The sequence below is a fragment of the Candoia aspera genome, chromosome 3 (genome assembly GCF_035149785.1).
Source record: "Candoia aspera isolate rCanAsp1 chromosome 3, rCanAsp1.hap2, whole genome shotgun sequence".
NCBI classification, from domain to species: domain Eukaryota; kingdom Metazoa; phylum Chordata; class Lepidosauria; order Squamata; family Boidae; genus Candoia; species Candoia aspera.
In genome coordinates, this window is record NC_086155.1 from 133,299,025 (window position 1) to 133,307,737 (window position 8,713).

Here is an 8,713-nt window from a genome sequence, read left to right on the forward strand (position 1 = left end):
TTAAATGACATATTTATGGGGCTTTAGAAATATTTGAATTTGACTAGGAACCATGCGGATGAAATTATTGAACTGCAGAGAATTCATTCCTGCAATAACCCCTTAAGGTCTGCAGTTTGCACTGCTGTATTTCACTGATACTCAGATTAAGGATAGGTATCCTCTCTACTGCCTTATTATGAGTTACTTGGCCTCTCCACGGTTCAGACCACATCATTTTGCTTATATATTGGGGGATATGAATTCAACACCTTTGGATATTTGGGGGTCATTTTCTTCAGTCACTGCCGGGCTGAATCAGTGGCATGTGAAGAAAAAATATCTGGGGAAAAAAAGCATTTTGTAGAATTTTCTCCCATATAACTTTCAGAAGATGTTTACATTCTACCTTCTCATCTTGAACCAATTTGCAGGTGTAGGTTGGTGATGTTGGTATCTAAAACTAGAGAGGAGGAAAAAAGTAACAGGCTTCAACTTTTTACCTGAGAGAAAATCCTGCTTTCCCAAGAATTACATCAAGCAGCCTTTCCCAATCTGGTGCTCTCCAGAGAAGTTAGACTGCAGCTCCTAGAATTCATTTGTTGAAACTTCCTAAGTGTCATGGTAAAATATTACAGCAATACAAGAACTAGCTTAACAACTAGCAAACCAAACACACCAATATAAGGGGGATTTTTATGCAAATTAAATCTAAGAATGTCCTTTCAAGAGAAAGAGTCTAAGATATCTGTAGGGTCTGGGATCATTCCAGAAAGTCAGAAGATCTGAGATAGTGCTTTGCCAGTTTTATAAAAATCTGAGACTTGTTAAGAGTTGGCCTCCTAACAAAGATGGAATGTTGTTTGGACCAATTGTCATATAGGCTCCTTCTGCAATGTAGGTGGTCTAAGTAGCCCACCAGAAATGTTCAGGTGGGCAGGGTTTACTCCAGAATGCTGGTCTCTCCCAATCTTCCAAACAGCATAGAATCTCCTGAGTTCAACTTACATGCACACATTCATATTTTTATGTAAAGTAAAATTTTGCACATACTTTTAGTGCAAGACTGAAAAACATGAATTAGCAATTATCAAAACATGTTAAATGAATAGAGTATCTATAACTAGGAAGAATTAGCTCCTTTCCTCACAGCCTGAAAATTCTAAACCAATTAGTTTCTCTGCAGTAAGTGACTAATTAAGAGGGATTTAAGGTATGCAATGTCATTCCCCCCACCCCTTTCTTAAGAATTGGCCATTGTTCACCCATTAATGTTATTGGGTATGTGAAGTGTCGAAGACAGAAGAAGCTATCCTGGTGCTCTCTAGATATTCTGAATTACAATTCTACAAAATCTTGTGGCACAAGGTCTTGGAAATGGATGAGCTCATTCTGAATGTCTGGCTATTTAGATTAGAGGCTTGAATGAAAATGGATTCCAGAATTCCCATGTTATTTATCTATATAGTCTAGTAGTCTAGATTCTAGAAACAACACTTCCCATAACATTTTTTCCGTTCATTTTCCAAAGAAGACAATAGTATTAGTCTGAAAATGTAATTTCACAAATGCGGGTCATAACTCACAATGACTTAAGATATAATGAAAGATAAATCTCACATTTACAAACACAGTTCCATTCACTAAATCCTGTTTGTTGAATAATTTTCAAATCATTATGAACTTGATGTGAGTATGATCAATCTTTCACATTGACATTCAGATTCACTTAAAGAATTTGATAAAAATATTTTTTTATCAAAGAAAGATTAAAAAAAATGGACCAGCCTTTCAGAAAAAAATGACCAATCTACCCTTACTCCTAGATTTAAAAGAAAACAAAAAATGTTGATCAAATGACATCTAAGGTACATCAAGGTACATCTAAGTATTCAAATGAAAGGAAATTGCTTTATTTACTCTAATGAAAAGTAATGGTAAAGCCTAAAGGTAAGCAGTTTGTATCCTACAAGAATGGGCTTGAATTCATCTTTAAAACCAGGACCTTCTAGATACTTGGCTTATAGCTGCCACAGTTTTTGCTTGCAGAGATGATGCCACCAGAAACTGATGAGAGTTCAAGTGTAAAACATGTAGAGGGCATCAGATTGCTTGCCCTTGTTTTAGCATTTGTTTTGAAAAGCCTCCAAATCCTCTATTTTCCTCAAACCTCTGAACCATAAAGAATCTGCACTAAAATCTTCCCTTCAAATAATTCCAATGCTGGAGGCAAGAAGTGACCTGCCTTAGTTTTGAAAAAAAAATGATAGCAAGTTCTAGAAGCAGCCAGTTTAAGAATGTATTTGTGAGCCTTCAAGGACAACTCTTCTAAAAAAAAATGAACACCCAAATATGTACAAGAGGAACATGGTACAACTGAATGGTTATCCAGAGTCCATTTATGGAAATTGCTTCTTCCAGTTTTCAGGGTATTGATGGACCAAGAGGGAGCTGTTCCTCATAGGAGTACACAGATGGTGTGGAGTCTTTTGATGATTACCTGAATCATCCTTGGTGAAAGCCTTTGCAACTTATTTCTTTGGGAGTTGGCTCTTTTTGCCTCTGGTGTCTGACGTTACTGAGCATAGAAAGACTGTAATAAGAAATAAAAAATGCCATTTTGGAAGTAATTACACTCCATTTTGATAATCCAATGCCTTTTTCAAACAGATAACTTTCTTTACCAGGCAATTTCACTCTCACAAGGTCTAGTGAGTTGACATTGGCATAGGGGAATATAAATAATGAAGTTATTTCCCAATCCTAACATTGAGCATGATTGAACATCCAATTGGCCTTCTTTTCTTTCCTTTTTCTTCCTTTTTGGAAATAGCATTTTCTTTATATGTGGCTGTAATTTAGAAAGGGCTGATCCATGGAGAAGAGGATGAAGAGGAGAAGTAGTTTAGAATCTAATTTATAATGTAGAAAATGAAAGAAAGCTTTCAGGGTAACTGGTTGTAAGAAACATAATTTGAAAGCTGCCTCAGAGCTGCTCATTTGCTATTTTAAATCAAGTTCATTATGAATGGCTCTGCAGTGCTATGTATCATCAGGAATGGAAACATAAGCATTACTCAAGCTATCCTCTAAAGCACAGTATCTTCATACTTAAGTAAACAGAATTGGAGGTTTTTCCTTCATTCTCTTTCTCTCTGTTTCTTTCCCTTCAACCTCATGCTATGTTCTTCATTTTCTAATTTAACTACATTAAGTGCTCCCAGGCAATGCAATCAATTCAACTACACTATTTATTGAGTGTACACTACACAATAACTCACCCCAAATGATATTCAGTGTTGGCAAGCTGAGTGAAGCAACCAAACAAGCACAAGTTTAGGAACTGTTACGGTGATAGAGATAGATGCTTCTTCGTGTATGTGCAGGAATGGCTTTTCCCTTTTACAACTGATCTCCCATTTTTGTTCACACTTGGCCCCAAGTCTGCCATGGCCTGATTAATTGTTTAGGCATCTCTGTGATGTCCATTTGGGCCCATTTAATAACTGATCCTTTGGAGGGAGGTGAGGTATAGATCTTATATATAAAGATTAATACCTGTGATAACTACTTATTATGGGCATATCTGCACTGCATCCTTAAGCTGTACCTGTCTTGTGCTCATGCCAGCTTGACTCTAAGCTGGTTTAACAAAATCCTGTCTGGATTGAGACACCTTGGTAACAGTTTACAAGATAGTCAATCCCCGCTGCAGGCTACCATATTCTCTCATTGAGCAGTTCCCCAGTTGATGTGCCCTTCCACTTTCTGTTCCAGGAAAGCAAGTGCCAATCATATATGCATACATACACATATACAAATACACATATATACTACACACACACACACACACACACACAAATCCACACACTTTAACTTAAGCTATTTTTTATTTCTAAAACAAATACACAAAAAACTAAAAAAATGAATAAAATTGATGTATAAATGTAATTCTTGAAATTAGGAATAAATGAATTCCCTGTGTCTTGGTCACACAAACTCAAGGCCAGGGAGGTGGGGTGGCTATTGTCATCCACAACGTTCTAAAGGCAATTAGAGACACAGGTCTGCAGATAATCAGGTATGAGGGCTTATTTCTGAATTGGGGGCCAGGACAAGTGGAATCTGCAACTGTGGCATCTTCAACCCCTCCTGCATGGCAGTGCCCTCCCCAGCCTGCTGATCTCATAGCCTTTCCTCACAGCCCCCCTTCTTTGGAATAATCTACTTCCCCAAATCAGAGTAGCCCTACCGGTTAAATTTTAGGTAAGCTGTAAAAAGTTGACGTTTTGAAAAAGAGTCCTGAGAGAGGATCTGGTGTGAGCTGAGAGCCTTGTCTCTGGATTGTGTGTAGCTGTTTATTGTTCCCCAATAGCCATTTGTAATTTTACTTGCTATTTTTAATTATCTGTTGTGATACTGTTTTGTTATGTTGATCTTCTAGCTGAAAGAAAGGAATATAAGCCACTCAGAGTCCTTTGTAGCATATGAGCCCCACCAAATAAATATACATAAATAAATAAAAAATAATCAGGCAGATGAGTGGAATTTATTGACCCCAAGAAGTTCTAGACTGAAACTTTTTTCTAAAGAATCAAAAAATGCCTAGAATAGTAAAATAGATCCACAAACTCGCATGGCGCTGTTATAAATCTCTCATTTTGTGGAGGGTAATTTCCAGTTTGCATCTTTCTGCTGACCCATGTAATGAATTTGTGGAAAATCTGGTCTCTCTGTAGATGAGACAACTTCATAGGTATTTGAATATATTTTAGAATTCCTTCTTTCATGGATGCTTTGCTTCATGTCCTTTGCTTCGTTTCACTGAGGCAACCAGGTACACAGGAAGCTAGCTACCAAGAAAGTCTTGGAGGACACAGAGTTCAAAGAGTTAGATAAAAATGTGATTATCTTTCTAAAAATCAACATGCGTATCTTCTTTCTCTTGTTGACTGAAGCAATAAATCAGTCACCTTACTGAAACACCTAAGTGCTGAGTTGAGCAATCACTCATTTGAAGATTTTCATACAACTTGATCAAAGCAATGATGGCTTGAGCAGTAATCCTGCTAACAAGAAAGAGTGCTCCTAACACTCTATATGAAAGCTGCTTAGGAGATTAACTGAGGCTTTCAAATATTCCTTGTACAGTTGATTATTGTGTTTGCTCTGAAATAGAAAGTGTCACTGGCTTCTTTAATTACTCCAAGAACTGGATTAGTTATTTTTGGGTACAGTAGCTACAGACTGTGATGCCCTTTCTCTATTAAATTTAATGTAAACTTGGTATCCTGGTTTTCAAAGGGAGAACTACTTCGTTTATTTGATCCAGTTATAGAAATATACATAATTTCTCCTAATTTGGAAACCTGTAGTGGGACAAGAGTTGGGGTGTTCCAATTTTTCTTCCCACTGGTAAGTTTACTAAATTATAGCTTGTGGTAGAGACCTATAATTTTACTATACAGTACTCTCTCCATTGATTTTGCAACTTCCTGCTTTGTGCCTCATCTTTTGCTTGAGAAAAGTGAGACTATATGTCAATATGGACTGTGGTGAATCTGAAAAAAAGTTAAATTCCTTATGTAAAATATTTGGAATGTCACATACTACCTAAATAGTCTTTTTTGAGTTCTCCAAACTGTTTTCTTTTTTAGTAAGAAATTGTGGTTTAGTAAGTAGCTGTGCTTTAGTAAGCACTTCTGAAGCACAACTACTGATATCACTAACTATTGGGTTGATTGGTATAATGGAATATAGGTGTAAATGTTAGAGATGTAAAGCCAAGCTTCCTTATATGATTCCCAAAACTAAGATAAGAGGTTTTGAGTTGAATTACTATGTCTAGGTTGCCTTGCAAATACTTATCTTAATTATTTGCCCTTTCTAGAAAGCTTCTAAAGTTTGTCACTGCTTTCTGTAGTATTGATGGTATGGGTCCAAGTTCATTAATCCAGTTCTACACAAAGGTTGGTATCTTGCCATTCTTTTTCATTAATGTATCATATATTACCATATTATCCATGAAGACAATTATTTGTTTTATTCCACTAAAGAATGCTGTCACTTTCCACTGAAAAATTTCAGAAGCATATATAATTCTAAAGAGCATGTAATGAAAACAGAATCTTCTAAAGGGTAGAATAAATGTGGTTTATTTTGCTCACTGGATTGAAAGGTTTTTGAGAGTATTTATAGGTATTAGATTTAGAAAACAGTTTAATTGCTGTCAAGTTTGAGAAAAAGCTCTCTTAAGTTGGAAGTCCAATTTTTTTTTCTAAACTTGGGCTTAAAGCTAATTCATGATACTATGTCATAGAAGGATTTATGTTCTGATGATACCAGATAAAAAGTTAGGTAAGAATTTTCTTTTTTAAAACTATAATATTTTTTTAAGGATTTATTTTTTGTGAACAGAAAACAAATAATTGAATAAATTTTTGAAAACAATGATTTAATATAGCAAATGAACTATGTCTCACTAGAACAAAATAGGCCCTTCAGACAGTTGTTTATGCCCTTGTAACCTCATGGCTTGATGGTGTACATGGGGCTACCCTTGAAGACCGCTTGGAAGGTTCAACTGGTCCAGAATGCAGCAGCACAGGCAGTAATGGGCATGCCTCAGTATGCCCATGTAACACCTCTGTTTTGTCAGCTGCACTGGTTGCCAGTTTGCTTCTAGATGCAATTCAAGGCACTGGTCACTACCTGTAAAGCCCTACATGGCATATGGCCTAGTTACTTGAGGGACTGCCTATCTCTCATAGTATCTGCCTGGCCAATTTGATGTGGGAGAGATTCCTTTATTTAAACAATGATATCTATTGGGATCCCGGAAGTGCGTCTTCTCTGTTACAGTGCCTGCCTCTGGAATGAGGTTCCCCCTGAGATCTGGATGGCCCCTATCCTGCTGGTGTTTGAAGGGCTCTTCACCCAGCTTTTGGTGAGGATGATTGAAGCCCCCTTTGGTTGTGTGGGACTGTTTCTTTTTTCCATTCCAGTATGGTTTGCTATCTTTTATTTTTAAAAATATTTTTACTTGTAAACCACCCAGAATCATTCGGAGTCAGGTGGCATACAAATGCAATTAATTAAGTAAGTAAGTAATGACAGACAATAGAAAAGAAAGCACAGCCAAGAGGAAGACCTTGATAACGAATTTCACTTATTGCTTCTGCAAGAAATAGAATTTTGGAAATATATTGCCATGCAGGTGTGAGAAAAAGCTACATCTATCAGACACCCTCCTCTAAACATTTTATATTACTTTGGTGTCCTACTGTATTTTCTCTCACCTTCAATACAGAATATTTTGTTAATCACATATACAAATTCCTCCATTTTCCCTTTTGCTTGGGATCCAATCTGGTGAAATGGTCTAGCATTGAAGATTTATTCAGTTTTATTATTTTCTTGAGCCAAATTTTATAGCCACATAGTGCTGAATGAGGGGAGAGAAAAAGACACTGTGTTTTAATATGCGGTTCTCATGTAAATCCTGATTTGCAATGATGCTCGGATATATGAAGGCCCTGGATTTTTGTCAGATAAAGATATTATGTGAATGTAAGTTAGGTAACATCTTTCAGGATTAGCTCCCTTCTATGGATATCCATAGCATATTCTAGCTAGGGAAACATTAAAACATCGCATTTAACAGCTGTGATATCTTCCTTGAAAGCCATATTTCAGCCAGGGCTGCTCTAAAGCCTCTTCCACGACATCAAAGCAGTGAAAAATGGCAAATCTGAAGTGCAGAAAAGTCCCCCCAGAGGAACCATTGCTTCCTGGCAATTGACATTTGGAGGGCTGTTTCTTTAAATGGCCAGCCTCTCTGTCTTCCTTGGCTTTTCCCGGGTTGACTGAAAGAATAATGGCTCACCACTGGCTTCATCTATGGGGGTAATGGAAAGAAAAGAAATTGAGATGCCTGAAGCAGGGTGAGTTTCACTACACCTCTCCCCATGCCTTAGTGATACATCCAGCTTGGACTAATGACAGAATAATAAGTGGCTTCAGATGCTCAGCTCCATGCCCAGAGAACCTTCCTTCCCTGGAAGAAGGATCCAGGCACGTGGAGTGAAAGCGAAACCATCATCAGTCACTTTCCCTCTGTACTCAGAGTGAGCAGGATGACAAGCCAGCTGTTTGCTGGCAGCTTGCCAGGACTTCAACCCATGGCTGCCCTAATTAACTCACCTGTGGAATTCCTCTTTCCCAGCCACAGCTGGGAAAGTGTGTTCATCAAGCCTACAGTCAAGCCTTCAAATCAAAGCAAATCAAAATAAAATAAAATAGGAGGGGAGGAGTTCCCTACATCCTATAAAGTTAGCTTGTTTTGGTTTAAATAACTATACCATGCAGGTTTGAAAAGAATCTATCAAAAACCCTCTTGCAGGAAAGTAGAATCACCTGAGGATAGGTGAATAAATCTGGAGGCTGTATGGGCATCAGCACTGCTCTCCTCCATTACCATTGCATTTATGCCATTTAATTCTACCTATTAATAGTACCCTACCTATTTTCACAGTTCAGATATACTGACTGCTGTGGGCCAGTTGATAAACAGCACTTTCCTGGTATATAGTGAGTTACTTCTTCAAAAAAAATATTTGATAAATTTGGGGTCTTATTTGTCTGACATTCTGAAAAATAACCCATACATATTTCTTTCCTTTAAACGTACACACACATACACACACTTGTTTTAAAAAAAGTCCATTTGTTCAGA